Source organism: Scyliorhinus canicula, chromosome 16 (assembly GCF_902713615.1).
Source record: "Scyliorhinus canicula chromosome 16, sScyCan1.1, whole genome shotgun sequence".
Lineage (NCBI taxonomy): Eukaryota > Metazoa > Chordata > Chondrichthyes > Carcharhiniformes > Scyliorhinidae > Scyliorhinus > Scyliorhinus canicula.
In genome coordinates, this window is record NC_052161.1 from 71,260,951 (window position 1) to 71,282,051 (window position 21,101).

A 21,101-nucleotide genomic window follows, 5' to 3' on the forward strand; every position below is an offset into this window, starting at 1 on the left:
AAACCTTGTAGAATCACAGAATCTGTACAGTGCAGAAAGAGACCATTCAGCCCATCGAGTCTGCACTTTCTCTGAAAGAGCATTCCACCTATACCCACTCCTCTGTATTCTCACTGTAACCTTGCACATTCTTTCTTTTCAGATAGGAATCCAATTCCCTTTTGAATACCCAAAACGGTTAATAAAGCATGTAGCATCTTCGGCTTTACCAATAGGGGCATTGAGTACAAGAGTAAGGAGGTTGTGTTGAACTTGTATAAGACACGAGTTGGTCTGGAGCACTGACTCCAGTTCAGAGCACCATACCCGAGGAAGGCTGTGAAGGCATTGGAGAGAGTAAAGGGGAGATTCACAAGAATGATTCCAGAAATAAACAACTGCAGCTATAAGGGTAGATTAGAGAGGCTGGGACTGTTTTCCTTGGGGGAAAGGAGGCCGAGAGGAGATTTGATAGAGGAATTCAAGATCCTGAGGGGTATGAACAGTATAAATAGTGAGAAACTAGAGGGCACAGATTCAAAATGATTGGCAAACAGAGTATATGTGACGTGAGGAAAACTTTTTTCACCCTTGGTTGGAGCGTGGAATTAACTTCCTGAGCGGGTGATGGGGGCAGACCCAGAAAGCTTTCTTCATGCAAAATAGTCTCTCCCTAACGGACCACCCATGCCTTGTAAAGATGTATATGCCATCAAGTTGCTCTCCAGAGTGATGACAAGCATGAAGGATCGGCCTAACAATTTGGGTCATATCTAATGCGTTTTTAAAAAAGAAAAAGAAATCTTTTAGGCAGACCCGTTTGAAACAGGGCCAGAACAGGAGAAAGCTGCTGAAGTGTTGAAAGTTTGGAGGAGAAAAAAATAATTCCCTCTTGTTTGGTAATGTTTTAACCTGCACTTCATACCGTGCTTCCAAGACTGTCAATCACCTTGGTGGGGTGTTCACTGTGTTGCTAAATTCAGGATGTTTGGCGTAGTGTTCACAAAGACCACAAAATAGCTTTAACTTGAACATAGCTATAAATTTATTAACACTCCTTCACTGGATTCAACATTTACGCCTATATAATACACAATTGATGAGTAACATATAATCTACATTCATCTACTACTAATCTCTACACTGTTATATTAACTATGATCTGCTCTCACTCAGGCTATCTTTCCTTCAGTCTGTACTCTAGATATCTCCTTCACTTCTCTCCCCCAAGGCTTAGCATTAATGTCTTATATACTTGTAACTGCAGCTCCCTCTACTGGTTGATCCAGACATTTCATTAACCCTTGCAGTTCTTACATTTATGATAATGTCACACTTGGAAAGTCCTGACGTCATGAACAATGTTGTATAACTCTCTCCAGAGTGATGTATAGCAAGCTGCTGACTTACTAGCACCCATTTCACACTATCACAGTAAGTCAAAGGTGCACTCGTTGGTATCAGCTTGGAATCGAAAGAATAGTTCCATACTGTCATCTAGCAGCGAGAATGGATTCCACTAACTCAAGCATCATGGTGAAAGTGACTCTTGAAGAATGAGCTGATGGCTTATCTCATGGATGTCCATCCATTGCTCCCAGATGTGCACACATGGCCCTTAAGCACTGGCAAGCTGGCCCTCCGGGCCCAAGTACCGCTGTTCTTCAAGGGCTTATGGTTCTTATTCAGTATTTTTAAAAAATTAGTGGACCATGATCTACCATCAATCTGACACGAGTCGTAGAGAGGATTCAAATATTAGGCTTTAATAAGCTAGATGTGAGCCCTGCAGTGGTCGTACAAGGAAAGGCCGACTGCCGCATGGTACAAGCTTTAATACCCATCCTCTCGGCCAATCGGCGGGGAGTCAAAAGACTAGCCACAGCCAATTGGCAGAGAGGCACATGACTTGCCTGGGCCAATGGGCAGCGGGACTGCTGTACCAATGGCAGCCTGGTTCTAAGGTAATGTGGTTGTCTCATTGGTGGAAAAGCCTAAAAGTAAAATTCTGAGATCTGTTAGTATCAGGATCTCATCCTTCAATTCCCACTTCAGTCTCCCTCCCCTCTCTCCCCCATTCAACATCAGACTTGGTTTCCATTCTTTGTAAACACAAAAACACGAATTAAGAACAAGTGTAGGCCATTCGGCCCCTTGCACACGTCCTGCCATTCATTAAGCATATGACTGATCTGATTGTGACCTCAACTGCACTTTTCTACCTTTCCCCTGAAATCCTTGACTCCATTGTCGATCAAAGATCTGTCTAACTCAGCCTTGAATATATTCAATGACCCATCCTCCGCTACTTAGACTAATGACCCTCAAGAGAAAAAAATAGTCCTAGGCTGGATCACCAGGGGAAAAATCCTTCCACCCAGTCAAGTCCCCTCAGGATCTAAGAAAATTACTGTGGATGCTGGAATCTGAAACAAAAACAGAAAATACTGGACCATGTCAGCAGGTCTGACAGTATCTCTGGAGAAAGAAGGGAGCTAACGTTTTGTGCCTGGATCTATTGGAGAAAGAGTCATCCGAACTTGAAATGTTAGCTCCCTTCTCTCTCCACAGATGCTGTCAGACCTGCTGAGTCCAGTATTGTCTGTTATTGTTTTCCCTCAGGATCTAATGGGCGGGATTCTCCCTTCTGCAGACTAAGTTCCCACACCGGTGGGAAATCCGGCGGCAACCACTCTGGTGTCAACAGCCCCCAAAAGTGAGGAATTCTCCTAATTTTTGGGGGCTAGGTGGATGCTGGAGGGGTTGGCGCGCTCCAGCCGAGTTCGCGTATGCGCGGAACGGCCAGCGTGATCTTGCACATGCGCGGAACGGCCGGCATATTTCTGCACATGCGCAGGGGTTCTCTTCTCCGCGCCGGCCCCCAGGCAATATGTCGGAGCCCTGCAGGGGTTCGGCGCAGAGGAAAGAAGTCCCCCCACAGAACAAGCCCGCCTGCAGATCAGTAGGCCCCGATCATGGGCCATGCCACCGTGCCCCCCCCCCCCCCCCCCAGGGTTGGATACCCCTGCACCCGCCCCCGAGAACCGCCCCCACACACTCACCTGCCATGCATGAGATGAGTAATTCACGCTGGCGGGACCAGCCAAAACTGGACAGCCGCTCGGCCCATCGGGTCCCAGAGAATCGCCCGGAGACCCGGCGGGGGGGTTGGGTCGGAGAATCCCGGCCAATATGTTTCAATAAGATCACCTTCCATTCTTCTAAACTCAAATGGATACCAGCCCAAACTGCTCAACCTTCCCTCATTTGATAATCACTTGATCCCAGGACTCAGTCAATTGAACCTTCTTTGAACTGCTACTAATGTAGTTATATCCTTTCTTAGTTAAGGAGACCAAAACTGCCCACAGGACTCCAGATGCGGTCTCACCAATGCCCGGTACACCTGTAGCAACACTTAACTACTCTTATACTTGATTCCCCTTGCAATAAAAGCCAACATTCCATTTGCCTTCCTAAACATTTGCTGGAACTTCATACTAACATTTCCAGGAGTCGCTGCTTCTTCTGCCGCCATTATCTTCTGCAGTCTGTAACTCTCCACTTCAGCATTTCTTCTCCCTCCAAACCCCTTTCTCCCACTTTCACACGTTAAGGGCCTAATCCTTATTTTAGGTGCTGCCTTGACACCTGAAACCAGGTGCAATGCAGTTCCATTTCTATCTAATTCAACCAGGGAGCACCAGGTGTCGTTGTTAGCGGACAACCTGTTGTTGTGTCAGACCCGCTGGGGAGTATGGTCGGATCATGGGAATATCGGAGAGGTTTGGGGCCTTCTCTGGGTGTAAGTTAAATATCGGGAAGAGTGAAGTGTTTGCGGTGAATGTGGTGAGGCCAATTTGAGGATGTTGCCATTTTAGATAGCTCAGGAAAGGCTCAGGTGACGAGGGAATGGGCGACAATGCACAAGTGGAATTTGACAGTATTGGTGGAGGAGATTAGGGGGATTTTAAGAGATGGGACACACTACACTTTATACTGGCGCAGTGTCCAAAAAGGTTAAGGAGGGCTTATTGGGTTACAGGGATAGGGTAGAAGTGAGGGCTTGAGTGGTGGCAGAACTCCATGAGCATCTCCTTCAAGGGCCAGTAGGAGAAAGGTTTAGCAGGACCAGAACTGGGCAAATACTGGGAGGAGGGCCACCATACTAGCGAGGAAGGCCAGCACGAGAGGGCAGGAAGGAAATAGGGTCGTGGCGCCCCTCTCAGGGGAGGGGGAGCGTCTGGCACAAGGAGGGGAGGGGGTGCAGAAGGGGGGAAGAATGCAAGGGGGGGGGACAAAGGGACAGGGGCTAGGTGTGGGGAGAAGATTCTGGGGGGAATGCAGAACAAAAGAGAAGGGCGAGATAGTGAAGCAGTACAGACATAGGCCTTGGCGGGCATGGAGCAGGGCGAGGAACCAAGAGGGCGCCGCAAACAGCCATTCGAGAGGGCATCAGGGTGGAGGGAGACCCCGGAGCGCAGGGGCGCACCCGTGTGACATACACACAGCTGGTAGCCACATTGGGTGCCCCCTGGGCAAAGGGAAACTCCTGAGTACTGGGGCCCGGCCCCATGGTGAGAGCGGTGACCCTGGCCATTTTGGACGGCCCCCTAGCAAAGGGAAACCCGGAGTGCAGGCCCGCGTCCACCAGGTAATTATAGGTGATCCCACAGGACCGGGGGGGGGGGGTCAGAAACCCTCCACCAGGATTGTTACCTGGAATGTAAGGGGGCTCAACGGCCCAATGAAAAAATCAAGAATGTTCGCCCACCTAAGAAGCCTAAAAGCAGACATAATCTACCTACAAGAGACGCACCTGAGGGAGAAGGACCGACTGCTGGTAAGGAAAGGATGGGTGGGACAGACATACCACTCATGCTACGGGACGAGGGCTAGAGGGGTAGCAATATTAATTAGCAAAAGGACGAGGTTTACGGGAACCAAGACAGTTAAGGACCCAGGGGGAAGGTACGTCATGGTCAGCGATGTCCTAGAAGTGTAAGCTCCCAACTGGGACGACTCAGAATTCATAAAGAAGACCATGGCGGAAATCCCCGACCTTGACACACACCGACTGATTATGGAGTCCTTAACTGCGTGCTGGACCCACTGACCGACCGATCAACCCCAGAACAGGGAAAACATCTGGCATGGCTAGGGAACTAGGGGCCTTCATGGAACAGATGGGGGCGGTGGACCCATGGAGGTTCCTGCACCCGGGAGAAAAGGAGTTCTCATTCTTTTCGCAGGTGCACAAGGTATACACCAGTATCGACTTCTTTGCAGTGGGGAAATCGGTGCTTCCAGGGATCACGGGAACGGACTACTCCACGATCGTTATCTCCGACCATGTTCCACATTATATGGATGTGATGTTAGAGACAGGCTGGGCCCAGCGCCCCACATGGAGGCTGGACATGGATCCCCTGGCCAACAGGGCTTTCTGCCGAAAAATATCACAGGCCATAGGCGATTACGTTAGTAACAACCAAAACGGGGATGTCTCACCCGCCACGTTCTGGGATACACTGAAGGCCGTGATTGGAGGAGAGATTATAGCCTACAAGGCAAGCAGAGATAGGGAAGAGAGGGTGGCCAGGCAACAGCTAGTGGACTCCATTCTGGAAGTCGATAGAAAATACTCCGAGGCCCCGACCATAGAGCTGCTGGCGGAGAGGAAAGAGCTGCAAATGGACTTTAACCTGCTATCCACTAGGAAAGCAGTGTACCAACTCCGCCAGACACGGGGGACCTTCCTCGAACACGGAGACAAGGCTGGCCACCTATTGACTCACCAGCTGAGAAAGCAGGCAATAGGTAAATAGTGCAGGTTAAGGATAGCAAAGGCAGACTGGTAACAGAGCCAGAGGAGGCCAATCTTGTATTCAAGACCTTCTATCGGGGACTGTACACCTCCGAGCCCCGCGACGGGGATGGTGGAATGAAACAGTTCCTAGACAGACTGGAACTACCAGTTGTGGGGGAAGACAGACGGGAGGAGCTGGAAGCACCAATAGACCTGGGAGAAATCATGGAGAGCATCAGCTCCATGCAGGCAGGGAAGGCACCAGGACCTGAAGGGTTCCCGGCAGACTTCTACAAAAAATGTGCACCAGTCCTGGCCCCACACCTAAGGGACATGTTCGCGGACTCGCTGGTAGGGGGCACCCTGCCCCCCACGCTAGCGCAGGCCACAATCTCACTAATACCCAAAAAAGATAAAGACCTGACGGAATGTGGATCATACAGACCCATTTCACTGCTGAACGTGTAAGCGAAAATACTCGCAAAAGGTCCTGGCCAAAAGACTGGAGGGCTGCGTACCAAAGGTGGTCACAGAGGACCAAACGGGCTTTGTCAAGGGTAGGCAGCTCACTGCGAACATCAGGCGGCTTCAGAATGTGATAATTCTCTCCCCGGGGAGAGAACACCAGAGGTGATCATCTCCCTGGACGTAGAAAAGGCCTTTGACAGAGTCGAATGGAGCTACCTCCTAGAGGTACCGGAATGGTTTGGGCTCGGAACGGGATTCACTGTCTGGGTGAGGCTCCTGTAGAATGCTCCCAAAGCGAGTGTCTGAACTAACACCACCAGCTCGGAATATTTCCAGCTACAGAGAGGAACAAGACAGGGTTGCCCCCTGTCCCCACTCTTGTTCGCGATAGCGATCGAACCCCTGGCGATAGCCCTGCGGGACGCAAAAAGCTGGAAGGGAATCCGGAATCCGGAGAGGAGACAGAGAGTCTCACTCTATGCAGATGACCTGCTCCTCTATGTCTCAAAGCCACAGGAGGGACTGAAGGCAATACTGCAAATACTGAAAGAGTTTGGAATCTTCTCGGGATACAAACTTAACCTGGGCAAAAGTGAGACATTCCCAGTGAACCCAAAAGGGGGAGGGACAGAGCTGAAGGGGCTCCTGTTCAAAACGGCTCAGAACAGATTCCGTTACCTGGGAATCCAAATAGCCAGAGACTGGATACAGATCCACAAGTGGAACCTGACCAGCCTGGTGGAGGAAGTAAGAAAGGACCTTCAACGGTGGGGCTCACTCCCACTCTACCTGGGGGGGGGGGGGGGGGGGGGGGGGGGAGAGGGAAAGAGTGCAGACGATCAAGGTGAACGTACCCCCAAGGTTCCTCTTCCTGTTTAGATCCATCCCGATCTTCATCCCCAAGGCCTTTTTCCAAAACATAGACAGGCTAATCATGGTGTTTGTGTGGCGGGGGCAAGAACCCGAGAATTCCCAAACCGACACTGCAAAGAGGGAAAGTCAGAGGGGGCCTGGCTCTACCGAACCTACAATACTACCACTGGGCAGCAACAGCAGAAAAAGTGACGGGATGCGTACAAGAACCTGACACAGATTGGGTACAAATGGAGGAGGAGTCCAGTAAAGGAACAACCCTCCAGGCCCTGGCCACAGCAGCACTCCCATCCTCCTCAACAAGGTACACAATGAGCCCAGTGGTAACGGCCACGCTGAGAATGTGGACCCAGTTGAGACAGCACTTTGGGATAACCAAAATATCCCTTATGGTCCCATCTACGGCAATCACAGATTCCCCCCAGCCATGCTGGATACCACCTTCAAAAGATGGAGGTGGGACGGGGGCACACTGACAGTCGGGGACTTCTATGAAGGGCGCAGACTGGTGGCACTGGACAAACTGACAAGGAAGTGGAAACTAGCAAAAGGACAGTGTGGTGATATAACCACTGTAGTTATGCGTACTTGCAGTAGGGGGATGTATGCCTGTCCCTGTAATACAGGTTCCTCCGATAAGCCCCTGCCGGCTAGCTCCGCCCACAGGGAGCTTGTGTATAAATATGCGTGTGAGTCACTCAGACCCTAGTCTACAGTTGCAGATGGAGGAATAGCATCGCACAGCAATAAAGCCTCTATTGTACTTGTCTCTCATCTTTGAGTATAATTGTTAGCGCCACAATTTATTTCTGTGTAATTTTCCGTTCACCATGGACATCAGAATCAAGCCTGACCGTCTGCAGCTGGATCCGCAGTCGCCTCACACCAGAAAATACTTTGTTCACTGGCTCGCAGTCTTCGAGGCCTACATCTCTTCAGCGGACCCTCCCCCGACGGAGGCTCAGAAAAAGCAACTCCTGTACTCCAGTGTCTTTCCCCTAATTCGAGATGCGACTGACTACACCACAGCTATGAAATTGCTCAAGGAGAACTATGCACAGTCGGCGAACACCCGGTTTGCGAACATCAACTCTCTACTCGCGTCCAGCAGCCGGGTGAGTCAATTGAGGACTTCTGGAGGACCCTTATACCTCTGGTACGAGACTGCGACTGCCGGGACCTCACAGCCACGGAACACTGACTTACTCATGCGCGATGCCTTTGTTACAGGCATTGCATCGGACACCATCCGGCAACCACTGCTGGAAGGGGCCGCCCCCGACCTCGCGGCCGCAAAGGCTCTGGCTCTTTCCATGACGGCCGCCTCCCGTAGTGCGCGATCTTACTCCGCTAGCCGCTTGGCCCACCCGTCCTACCCCTCGTGGACCCCGCAAATGGCCCCCACCAGCAGCCGCCCCCGCGCACTACGCCTGCCCTGCTCACCGCACCACGCTCCCTGGGGGTCCCCACTGTTACTTCTGCGGTCAGCAGAAGCACCCCCGCCAACGCTGCCCGGCCCGCACCGCGACCTACAAAGCTTGTGGCAAGAAAGGCCACTTTGCAGCGGTGTGTCAGTCCCGGACGGTTGCCGCTATCGCGCCCCCGGTCCCCTCGCCTCAGCCGCTCGCTCAATGGGCCCCGCCGCCCGCTTCCCTCGACCCCACGTGCAATCAGTGGGCGCCGCCATCTTTCGCCGCCCCCCCCCCCCGCCACATGCGCTCCATGGGCACCGCCATCTTCATCCACCACCGCCATGTGCGTTCCATGGGTGCCGCCATATTGTCCTGACCCCACAACGTGCGCACCATGGGCCCTGCCATTTTACCCACAGGTAGTCCAGAAGCCGCCAGTTTGTCCTCTCCCCGGGACGGGGCCACGGGTCGCTACCTTTCCTCGTCAGACTCATCCGACTCGACCGCCGATCGCCCGCTACTCGCCTCCGTTTCGCTCGACCAGTCCCGTCCTCGCAACCTGGCACCCTCTTCCACATCGGTGCTGGTCAATGGCCACGTGACCTCCTGCCTCATCGACTCGGGGAGCACCGAGAGCTTCGTCCACCTGGACACGGTAAGGCGCTATTCCCTTGCGGTCCATCCCGCCAACTGGCAGATCTCTCTCGCCTCCGGGTCCCACTCTGTCCCGATCCGGGGTTTCTGCCTGGTTAAACTTACTGTACAGGGCGTGGAATTCGACTGTTTCCGTCTGTACATTCTCCCCAACCTCTGCGTGTCACTCTTACTAGGCCTGGATTTCCAGTGCAATCTCCAGAGCCTCACCCTCAAATTCGGCGGACCACTACCTCCCCTCACCGTTTGCGGCCTCGCGACCCTCAAGGTCGAGCCTCCCTCACTCTATGCCAATCTGACTGCAGATTGCAAGCCCGTCGCCACCAGGAGCAGACGGTACAGCACCCAGGACAAGGCCTTCAGCAGGTCCGAAGTCCAGCAGCTGCTTCGGGAGGGTATCATCGAGGCCAGCAACAGCCCTTGGAGAGCCCAGGTGGTAGTGGTTAAGACCGGGGAGAAGCACAGGATGGTCGTGGACTACAGCCAGACCATCAACCGGTACGCGCAGCTCAACGCGTACCCCCTCCCCCGCATTTCTGATATAGTCAATCAGATTGCACAGTACTGGGCCTTCTCTACTATTGACCTGAAATCCGCCTACCACCAGCTCCCCATCCGTAAATCGGACCGTCCCTACACTGCCTTCGAGGCAGACGGTCGTCTGTACCAATTTCTTAGGGTTCCCTTCGGCGTCACGAATGGAGTCTCGGTATTTCAGCGAGAAATGGACCGAATGGTTGACCGGTACAGACTGCAGGCCACCTTCCCGTACCTCGACAATGTCACCATCTGCGGCCATGACCAGCAGGACCATGATGCCAACCTTTCTAAATTCCTCCACACCGCATCTCTCCTTAATCTCACGTACAACAAGGAGAAGTGCGTGTTCCGCACAGACCGCTTAGCCATCCTCAGCTACGTAGTCCAAAACGGACTACTGGGGCCCGACCCCGACCACGTGACCTCATGGAGCTTCCACTCCCTCACTGCCCCAAGGCCCTCAAACGCTGCCTTGGGTTCTTTTCTTATTACGCCCAGTGGGTCCCACAAAACGTGGACAAGGCCAGCCCACTTATCCAGTCCACACATTTTCCCCTCTTGGCCAAGGCACAACAGGCCTTCGCCCGCATTCGATCTGACATAGCCAGGGCGAGGATGCACGCAGTAGAGGAGACACTGCCTTTCCAAGTAGAAAGCGACGCTTCAGATGTCGCACTTGCTGCCACGCTGAATCAGGCAGGCAGACCCGTGGCATTCTTTTCACGCACCCTCCACGCCTCCGAAATTCGACATTCGTCTGTTGAAAAGGAGGCCCAGGCTATCGTTGAAGCGGTGCGGCACTGGAGGCATTACCTGGCCGGCAGGAGATTCACTCTCCTCACTGACCAACAGTCGGTAGCCTTCATGTTCAACAACACGCAGCGGGGCAAGATCAAGAATGACAAAAACTTGCGGTGGAGAATCGAGCTCTCCACCTTTAACTACGAGATCTTGTATCGCCCCGGCAAGCTCAACGAGCCCCCAGACGCCCTCTCCCGAGGTACATGTGCCAGCGCACAAGTGAACCAGCTCCATGCCTTGCACGAGAGCCTTTGCCATCCGGGGGTCACTCGCTTGTACCATCTAATCAAAGCCCGCAATCTGCCCTACTCCGTCGAGGAAGTACGGACAGTCACCAGAGACTGCCAGATCTGTGCCGAGTGCAAGCCGCACTTCTACCGGCCAGATTGCGCGCACCTGGTGAAAGCGTCCCACCCCTTTGAACGCCTCAGCGTGGACTTCAAAGGGCCCCTTCCCTCCACCAACCGCAACACCTACATCCTTAGTGTGGTCAATGAATTTTCTAGGTTCCCCTTCGCCATCCCATGCCCGGATATGACGTCTGCCACCGTCATCAAGGCCCTGGATTCTATTTTCGCCCTGTTCGGTTTCCCTGACTGCATTCACAGTGACAGGGGATCCTCGTTCATGAGCGATGAGCTGCCGTCATTTCCTGCTCAGCAGAGGTATCGCCTCCAGCAGGACAACCAGCTACAACCCCCGGGGAAACGGGCAGGTAGAGAGGGAGAACGGGACGGTATGGAGGGCCGTCCAGCTGGCCCTACGGTCCAGGAACCTCCCAGCCGCTCGCTGGCAGCAGGTCCTCCCTGACGCGCTCCATTCCATTCGGTCACTACTGTGCACTGCAACTAACAGTACACCCCATGAACGTGTTTTTGCCTTCCCTAGGAAGTCCACATCCGGGGTGTCGCTCCCGACGTGGCTCACGACTCCGGGCCCGGTCCTTCTCCGTAGGCATGTACGGCACCACAAGGCGGAACCCCTGGTGGACAAAGTACGCTTTCTCCACACCAACCCTCAGTATGCCTACGTTGAGTTTCCCGACGGCCGCCAGGACACAGTCTCGCTCCGGGACCTGGCTCCCTCAGGTGCCGATCCCATGCCCACGCCCCTTTTCCCCTCCGCGCCACCCTCCTTTTCCCCGGCGCCCCCCTATTCGGCCCCACCAGGTCCATCCCTCGTCCCCTACCCACACTGGAGGACACGGAAGATTTCGGCTCGCTCTCAGAGTCATCCCGCCAGCAGCCAGCACCAACACCGCCAGCACCTGCACCATCGTTGCCATCACCGCCTGTGCCAATGTCGCCACCACAGCTACGCCGATCACAGCGGAACGTTCGACCGCCGATTTGGCTCAACCTGTAACCTGCTAACCGGATGGACTCTTGGTTTTCTTTCTTTGGACCCTCTTGTAAATAGCTCATCCTGTATTATAGTTACACATCACCCCCGCCGGACTCATTTTTTACAGGGGGTGAATTTGGTGATATAACCACTGTAGTTATGTGTACTTGCAGTAGGGGGATGTATGCCTGTACCTGTAATACCTGTAAGCCCCTGCCGGCTAGCTCCGCCCACAGGGAGCTTGTGTATAAATATGCGTGTGAGTCACTCAGACCCTAGTCTACAGTTGCAGATGGAGGAATAGCATCGCACAGCAATAAAGCCTCTATTGTACTTGTCTCTCATCTTCGAGTATAATTGTTAGCACCACAGACAGGAATTGAGACGCCTCTAAATAAAGCACTTCATCTGCAAAGAGACAGTAGGGTACCCTGGGGCCCCAGAAAGTACACTACTAGAGGGCCTGATAGGCACAAGCAGCGAGAAGGGGGGTTATGTGGGAAAATATACGGATAACTACTGGACAGAGCCTGAGCACCACTGGACGGGACCAGACAAAAATGGGAGGATGAACTGGGGACAGAGGTAGGATGGGGACTCTGGAGCGAAGCACTGAGCAGGGTGAGCTCCACCTCCTCCTGCGCAAGGCTAAGCCTAATGCAGCTCAAAGTGGTGCACAGAGCGCACCTGACCAGAACCCGAATGAGCAGGTTCTTCCCGGAGGTGGAGGACAAATGTGAACGGTGCCAGAGGGGCCCGGCCAACCACACCCACATGTTCTGGGCTTGCCCCAAGCTTTCTGGGTTCTGGACAGCCTTCTCCGAGGTAATGTCCAAGGTTGTGGGTTTGAGGGTGAAGCCATGCCCAATAGTGGCAATCTTCGGGGTATCGGAGCAGCCAGAGTGGCACATGGGGAAGGCGGCCAACGCCCCCAATCGCTTCCCTAATCGCACGCCAGGGAATCCTGCTCGGCTGGCGATCGGCAGCACCACCCAAAGCTGCAGACGGGCTCGCTGACCTCTCGGAATTTCTCCACCTGGAGAAGATTAAATACGCCATCCGAGGGTCAGAGGAAGGCTTCCTGGATAATTGGGGGAAGTTCATCAGCCTGTTCCAAAATCTGTTCGAGAACAGCAAGGAGGAGTAAGCCGGGGGGGAAAAAAGCTGAAGAACCAAAAGACTGCGTAACCCAGCCGGGGGGGGGGGGGGGACGAGAGAAGAGGAAGGGGAGGAGGAAGGGGGGATACCGTAGACCGATCCAGAGGGCAGCAAAATGTACATACAGTTAGTCAGATGAAGGACAAAACAAACTTTTCTGTAAAATAAAGCAAATTAGCTCGGGGAAGAAATATGTTATGTATACAAGTATGAGAAAAACCAATAAAAAGACTTTTTAAAAAAAGGTGTTGACAAAGTCGACGTGCAGTGGATGCTTTCTCTTATGGTGTATTCTGGAACCAGAGGTAATAGCCTCAGGATAGAACATAGTGCTGAAGGAGGCCATTCAGCCCATCAAGTCGCACTGACCCACTTCAGCCCTCACTTCCACCCTATCCCCATAATCCAATAACCCCTCCTAACCTTTTTTGGGCACCAAGGGCAATTTAGATCCACCTAACCTGCACGTCTTTGGACTGTGGGAGGAAACCGGAGCACCTGGAGGAAACCCACGCAGACATGGGGAGAACGTGCAGACTCCGCACAGACAGTGACCCAGCGGGAAATCGAGCCTGGGACCCTGGCGCTGTAAAGCCACATTGCTATTCACTGTAAAGGGTAGCAAATTTAAAACAGAGAGGAGGAGAAACTTATTCTCCTCATCTGAGTCATAAAATGATTTCAAGGAGATAGATATATTTCTGATAAAAAAAACAGGTTAAAGGATTATGGGGAACTGGTAAGGAGGTTGATTTGAGACCAGGAAGTGATCAGCCATGATCTGATTGAATGGCGGAGCAGGCTTGAGGGGTGAATGACCGACTTCCTGAGTTTGTGAAGGGTTGTGAATCTGTGGGTTACGCTACCCCAGAGTGCGGTGGATGCTGGGACAGTGAGTAAATTTAAGGAGGAGTTAGACAGATTTTTAACTAGTAATGGGTTGAAGGGTTACGGAGAATGGGCGGAGTTGGGGCCATGCTGAGATCAGCCATGATCATATTAAACGATGGAGTACCGGTGGTTGGCACTACCCATGTCAGTAATGCACTCTGCGCCCCTGTCCTGCACCATCCTGTGGGGTCTGGTATGGGCGTCCATCTTGGATGGGCTGTGTGATATTTCACCAATAGGATGGCACCAGATTGTGTGTGTGGGAGGGGGGGGGGGGGGGGGGTGTTGGTTCAGTATTCCATCGATTGCCTGTTAATAAGATGTTAGTGCATGCTACTGTACATTTTGCATGCCCACGTAGACGTACGGCATGGACCACATTCACGCCACTATCAAGGGAACCCCAAGGCTGACGATGATTCTCCACCGATTGCGATTCTGGCATCGGCTGATGAAGAATGGGGATCACAAACATGGGCGTGATTCTCCGACCCCCCGCTGGGTTGGAGAATCGCCGGGGGGGGGGGGGGGGGGGGGGGGGCGGCATGAATCCCGCCCCGCCACCCGACGCTGGCTGCCAAATTCTCCGGCGCTGGAGTTTTGGCGGGGGCGGGAATCGTGCCGCGCCGGTCGGCGGCTGCTGCCAGTGGCGATTCTCCGCTCTGCGGTGGGCCGAGCGGCCGCCCGTTTTCGGCCGGTCCCGCTGGCGGAAATCAAACCAGGTCCGTACCGGCGGGACCGGGCCGGGGGGGGGGGGGGATGTGTGGAGGATTCCACACCTTCCAGGCGGCCTGACGCCGGAGTGTTTGCGCCACTCCTCGGCGCCGGTACGGCCCACCCCTCCGGGTAGGGGAGAATCCCACCCCATATCTGCCATGATCGAATGGTAGAGCAGGCTCGATGGGCTGAATGGCTTAATTTTGCTCTGATATCTTATGGAATGATTCAGAAGATAGACAACATTTTCCTACACAGCAAAGTTTCGGGGGCGCGGGGGGGGGGAGGGGGGGAAGTAGGAGACAATATAAACCAACTAAGAAATTGGAGTGAACTGCTGATGACGATTGGAAGCAGAGGGAGTGAATGCAGCTGAGAGGGTGTGAAGGTGCCAGGAGCTGTCAGAACTTTTCACCAATATTATCTGGCTTCCGCGTGCAGTGTATAGTGCCAATAAACTGTGCTGCTGGTCGTTTGCCAAAGGGGGCGAACTTGCGCAGGGAATTTGCTCCTCAGCATTCTGGGGCCAATTCCAGTGTAATTATTTTGGCTTAATCTTATATTGAGATGGGACAGGAGACATTTGTAGGATGGAAAAGAAGATGGAGCAACAAAAATGCATGTTGGTTTCCGAAAGAAACATTAACCGTTACAGGTAACTCGCTTACAGGTAAGTCATTCATGGAAATGGGGGAATTACTTAATTCATTGAAAGAAAGAAGCATATATTCACGTTTTAAACCAATTTGGCAGTTCTGATGGTACAATATTACAGAGCATGAATATAAAGCATTAGAGAGGGGATTCAGGGTACACAGAACACTGGGAGAGACAAACAACAATTAAATAAAGAATGATTCGGAAATAGGTGGAATCAGACAAGGGAAATGTAAGGGAGGTGAAATATTCATACTGTGTGTGCGTCAATGAGGTTGGGGAGTTGAGAAGCAAATTGTCAGAAAGGATTACAATAAATGGAGGTGGTGGCAATGACAGTATCGATCAAAGGTACTAGTCAGAATCTATTCGATTAGAATTAAGGAACAACAGAGTAGCTATTCTACTGCTTGGAAGGAGATAGAGGAGCAAATTTGTTCACAAATTTCAGAAACATGCATGAACTACAGGGCAGAATCTTACCAAATTTGGCGAAGTGTCAGACTCAGACAGAAAACAAGGCGTGTAACTCTCCAGTTCCACAGGCCAGTTTTAAAAAAAATTAGAGTACCCAATTCATTTTTTCCAATTAAGGGGCAATTTAGTGTGGCCAATCCACCTACTCTGCACATCTTTGGGTTGTGGGAGCTAAACTCACACAAACACGGGGAGAAGGTGCAAACTCCACATGGACAGTGACCCAGAGCCGGGATCTAACCTGGGACCTCGGTGCTGTGAGGGCCGGTTTTCTCACAGAATCTTGAGCTTCTTTGCCAAAAAAACTGAGTGGGCGTGGTTTACATAGTCACTGTGGTGGGGCCTCATCGAGCTGGGAACTGGATCCAAGAGATCAGGGCGCCACCTTTAAAGGGTACCCTGATCTGCACTGCAGTTTAACGCCCCCCAGCCTCCATGACGGAGATATCAGGGGCCCTCCCCACCAACCCCTCTGCAAAATCCTCGTCGGCAAACCAACCCCAACCCCCGACATTCACCGTTGGCAAACTGCTCCCCCCATTCATCGCCAGCGTTGTGACTCCCCCACTAGCAATGCAGAAGTCTAGCCGGCAGCCCACCCGGCCCCCACTCCAGTGTCTGCTCTCCCCCCAGCCCACCACACAGCAACGCACACCGCCCCTTGGGGTTCTCACTAGGGTCTGCCCTGGCGCTGCCCATAGCACAGGTTGACATGTCCTAGTTGGCACAGTGCCAACTGGGCATTGCCAACTTGTGCTGGGGGCAGTACCGGGGAACTGCCCGGGCATGTCCCCCTAACCGCTGGTGGCCTATAATTACCTCTGTGTCCCAGGAGGGACCCCCCTTGACTGCCTCACACCTGGCCAAACCTGTTGTGAACCTCGCCGTATGAATATTTAGTGAGGGAGGGGAACATTTGGCTGGGGATGTGGGGGTGGGGGTGCGCTACGAACATGAAAATGTATTCTAATTTATTAAAATTAGGTTCACCATTTTGTGGGCTTGAATCTCGTGATGCCACTGGCAAGGGGCAGGGAATATCGGGAAACGTGATCTGACTGGTGAGAATCGCATTTCCTGATTCTCACGAGATTTACCGCCCTCACCGCCGATCCCTCAGACGGCGAATGCGGGCTCAAGATCGTGGCCTAGTGTAGCGAGAATGGAAGGCTTCAGATATAGTCTGGAGAAATAACAGCCTAAATGTCAAAGAGGGGTGAAGAATTATTGAATTACGTACAAGAGAACTTTCTTGATCATTACGTTTCTAGCTCAATGAGGAAGAAAAAACGTGGGATCTTGTTCTGGGAATGAAGTGGGGCCAATGGATCATGTTTTAGTGGAGGGTCATTTGGGGAGGAGTGATCTTAAGATCAGGTTTAAAATAATCATAGAAATGCACAAGGAAAAATCAAGCATGGAAATATTCAATTGGAGGAGGGCTAATTTCCGAGATTTTAAAGGAAATCTGGCCAAGGGGCAATGGAAATAAAGATTGGCACATAAAACAGAAAATGGGCAGTGGGAGGTTTTCAAAAAATAGTTTGGTACCAACAGCATTTGCACCAAAAGGGGGAAAGGAAGGGATCCAAAGTTAATGCACCTCAGATGTCTAAAGATATGGGAGTGATTTTGAGTCCGCCTAGCCACGCATAGGATGGTGGGCTAAAATCCAGAGAGAATTGGGAAATGTGATTCTCTCCGGAGAGGTTGCATTTCCTGATTCTTCCCTCCCCTCGCTAGTGACCTCACATGATTCATGTCAACAAAGGGCGTGAACCACATTTGAATGCATTTAAATATTATTAATATGCCCCCCACCACATAATCCCCCCTCACTAAATATTCATCCTTTGCTGATGTGACATCACATCGCCACGGTTAGCAACAGGTTTGGCCAAAGAACAATCAGTCGAAGGGATTCTACTGAGGATGCAGAATTTGGTATAGCCCCCGGGGAAGTGGGGGGAGATGTCTGGCAGTGTTCTGGCACTGCCACTGGCACAGATTGGCAGTGCCAACCAGTGCTAGGGGCAAGTGTCAGAGGGTGCCTTCTTGTGTGGTGCCAAAAGCGGACATAAGGGAGGGGGGTGGGGGCGGAATGCTGGTAATTATTGTCAGGGGAAGCGAAAGAGCCCCCGATACCTCCTTGGTGGAGGCTGGGGGCCATTAGGCCTCAGTGCTGATCGGGACACCCTTTGCCGGCTCTATCAGGCCCACCCTACCAGAGTGATGGCATAACCCACGCCCACAATTTTTTTTCCTTTAAAGAGGTTCAATATCTGGAGGAAAAAAACTGGTATGTGCAACTGTAGAGTTATATATCAGCTTTCAGACTGAGCCTGACACTTTGCCAAATTCTGGTAAGAGTCCACCCAGTGAGATTAAATGAAACAGGAAAAGGATAATTATTGTCATAATATACACCAGTATATCATGGTGCAGACACACACTGATGGACACACACAGGGACCAATCAACATGTACAAACACCGCAGCCAATCACCAGTTAGAATACACACATTATAAAGGCAGAGGGCACCACGGTTCCCGCTCATTCTGGGTGCTGCCTCTGAGTGTAACAAGAACTCATCCAGCCCAGCACAGACTCACACCACGTGCTGAGAGAATCAACTGGTTCGGACAAGGCTTAGGTCTCTAGTTTAAGTTAGCATCATTTAGACCCTCAGTCATCGTGTGTTAGTTAGTTAGAAGTAGTTAATAAAATTGAGTTGAACCTTCATCAGTGTTGGAAGTGTCTGTTCATCTCTCAAGTCTACACTAGCCAACACTTCAATTATTGGTTCATAACTCAGTAGAGAAATTACAGCAAAAGGATGGGCAATGAAGAGTGTGCTGCCAATGTCACAGTAAAAAAGAAGATAGTAAATTGCATAAACATTGGGTAAAAATAGATCAAGAGGATGTACTTAAAAGATCACAGTAAGAAGTCTTACAACAACAGGTTAAAGTCCACCAGGTTTGTTTCGAATCACTAGCTTTTGGAGTACTGCTCCTTCCTGAGGTGAATTCGAAACAAACCTGTTGGACTTTAACCTGGTGTTGTAAGACTTCTTACTGTGCTCACCCCAATCCAACGCCGGCATCGCCACATCATGACTTAAAAAGTCAGCAGCTGGGGGCAGCACGGTGGCGCAGTGGGTTAGCACTGCGGTCTCACAGCGCCAAGGTCCCAAGTTCAATCCCAGCTCTGGGTCACTGACCGTGTGGAGTTTGCACATTCTCGCCGTGTTTGCGTGGGTTTGCCCCTCACAACCCAAAAGATGTGCAAGTTAAGTGGATTAGCCACGCTAAATTACCCTTAATTGGAAAAAAAAATGAATTGGGTACTCTAAATTTTTTTTTTTTTTAAAAAGGTCAGCAGTTTTCAAATCAAAAAGTCACCCAGCTGATAGGATACACCCTTGATTGCTGACAGATATAATGATGGAAATTTGAGGCTTGGCCCACAATCTTCCAATTCTTCTTCGATATGGGGTTGTGCTATAGAATTAAATCTCCCTGTTCAAAAAAGGGGAGGGTAAACCCAGCATCTACCATTCAATTAGCTTGAAGTCAGTGGTTGGGAAACTCTTAAGGGCAATAATGGTGGCACAGTGTTTAGCACTGCAGCTTCACAGCGCCAGGGACCCAGGTTCAATTCTGGCCTTGAATGACTGTCTGTCTGGAGTTTGAACTTTCGCCCTGTGTTGGTGTACATTTCCTTTGGGTGCTCTGGTTTCCTTCCACAGTCCAAAAGTATGTGCAGGTTAGATGGATTGGCCATGATGAACACGCGGTGGAGTGGGCTTAAGTAGAGTGCTCTTTTGGAGGGCCGATGGAGACTTGATGGATTGATTATCTCCTTCTGCACTGTAGGGATTCTATGGATTAATCCAGGACAATGTCATTTGGAAAAATAGGGATAAGTAACTAATATGGATGTGCTGAAGGCAAATTGTGTTTGACCAAATTGATTTGAGTTTTCTAATGAAGGAACAGTGTAGGTTGATCAGGGCAGTGTGGTTGATGGTGTGTACATGGACTTCTAAAAGGGGTTTATGATATACTATATAATGGACGCATAAGCAAAATTGAAGCCCATGGCAGTCTAGATACAACATTTACTCAGGAACCAAAAGCAGCGAGCAGTGGTGAACAGTTGTTTTTTCCATCTGGAAGGAAGTGATGAATCCCAGGGGGTCAGTGTTGGCCCACTAAAACAAAAAAGGTTAGGACGGGTTACTGGGTTATGGGGATAGGGTGGAGATGTGGGCTTAAGTAGGGTGCTCTTTCCAAGGGCTGGTGCAGACTCGATGGGCCGAAGGGCCTCCTTCTGTAAATTCTCTGATTCACTACTCTTTCTGATATACATTGATGGCCTGTTCTTTGGCATACAGGGCAACATTTCAAAAATCTGCACATGTCATAAAGTTCAGGAAGGAAGAGAATAGTGAGAAGGACAGCAGCAGAGGTCAGGAAGGTATGGACAGATGGGTGAAATCAGCAGATACATGGTACATACAATGCAATGCAGTGAGGTGTGAAGTGATATATTTGGTAGGAAAAATGGTGAAGAGGCACTATAATCTAAATGGTACAATTTTGAGCTGTGCACAAGAAACAGCAGGGCCTGGAAGTTTATGCACACACCGTGGAAGGTGGAAGGGCCAAATAAGAAGGCTATTTAAATGATATAGAAGTCACGTCTGTAATTGGAGGCATAGACTATAAATGCAAGGATGTTACGCTAAATCTTTATTAATCACTGGCTGGACCCCAACTGCAGTAGAATCTATTGCATTAGATTCTACGCATATACTTTAGGAAGGATGCCAAGGTTTTGGGGAGGAAGCAAAGGACATTTATGTGAATTTTTTATTATTCATTCATGGGACGTGGGTGTCATCAAGGCTGGCATTTATTTCCCATCCTTAAATACCCTTGAGAATGAGATGGTGTGCCGCCATGTGGCATAGGTAAAATCACCACGCTGTAAGAAAGAGAGATCCAGGAGACTGACCAGCATCAGTGAAGGAACAATGATATAGTTCCAGGTCAGGATCGCGTGCGTCTTGAAGAGGAACTTTCAGGCGGTTGTGTCCCCATGTGTCCGCTGCCCTTCTTCTTTTCAGTACTTCTTTATGTAGAGATCATAGTAGAGATCTTATCTTCAACAATTGTACACCCCTGACTGGTGCAAGAGTAAGATGGGAAAGGTGGCTCAACCGTGGCTAACAAGGGACATCAGGGATAGTGTTAAAGTCAAAGAGGAGGCATATAAATTGTCCAGAAAAAGCAGCAAGCCCGAGAGCTGGGAG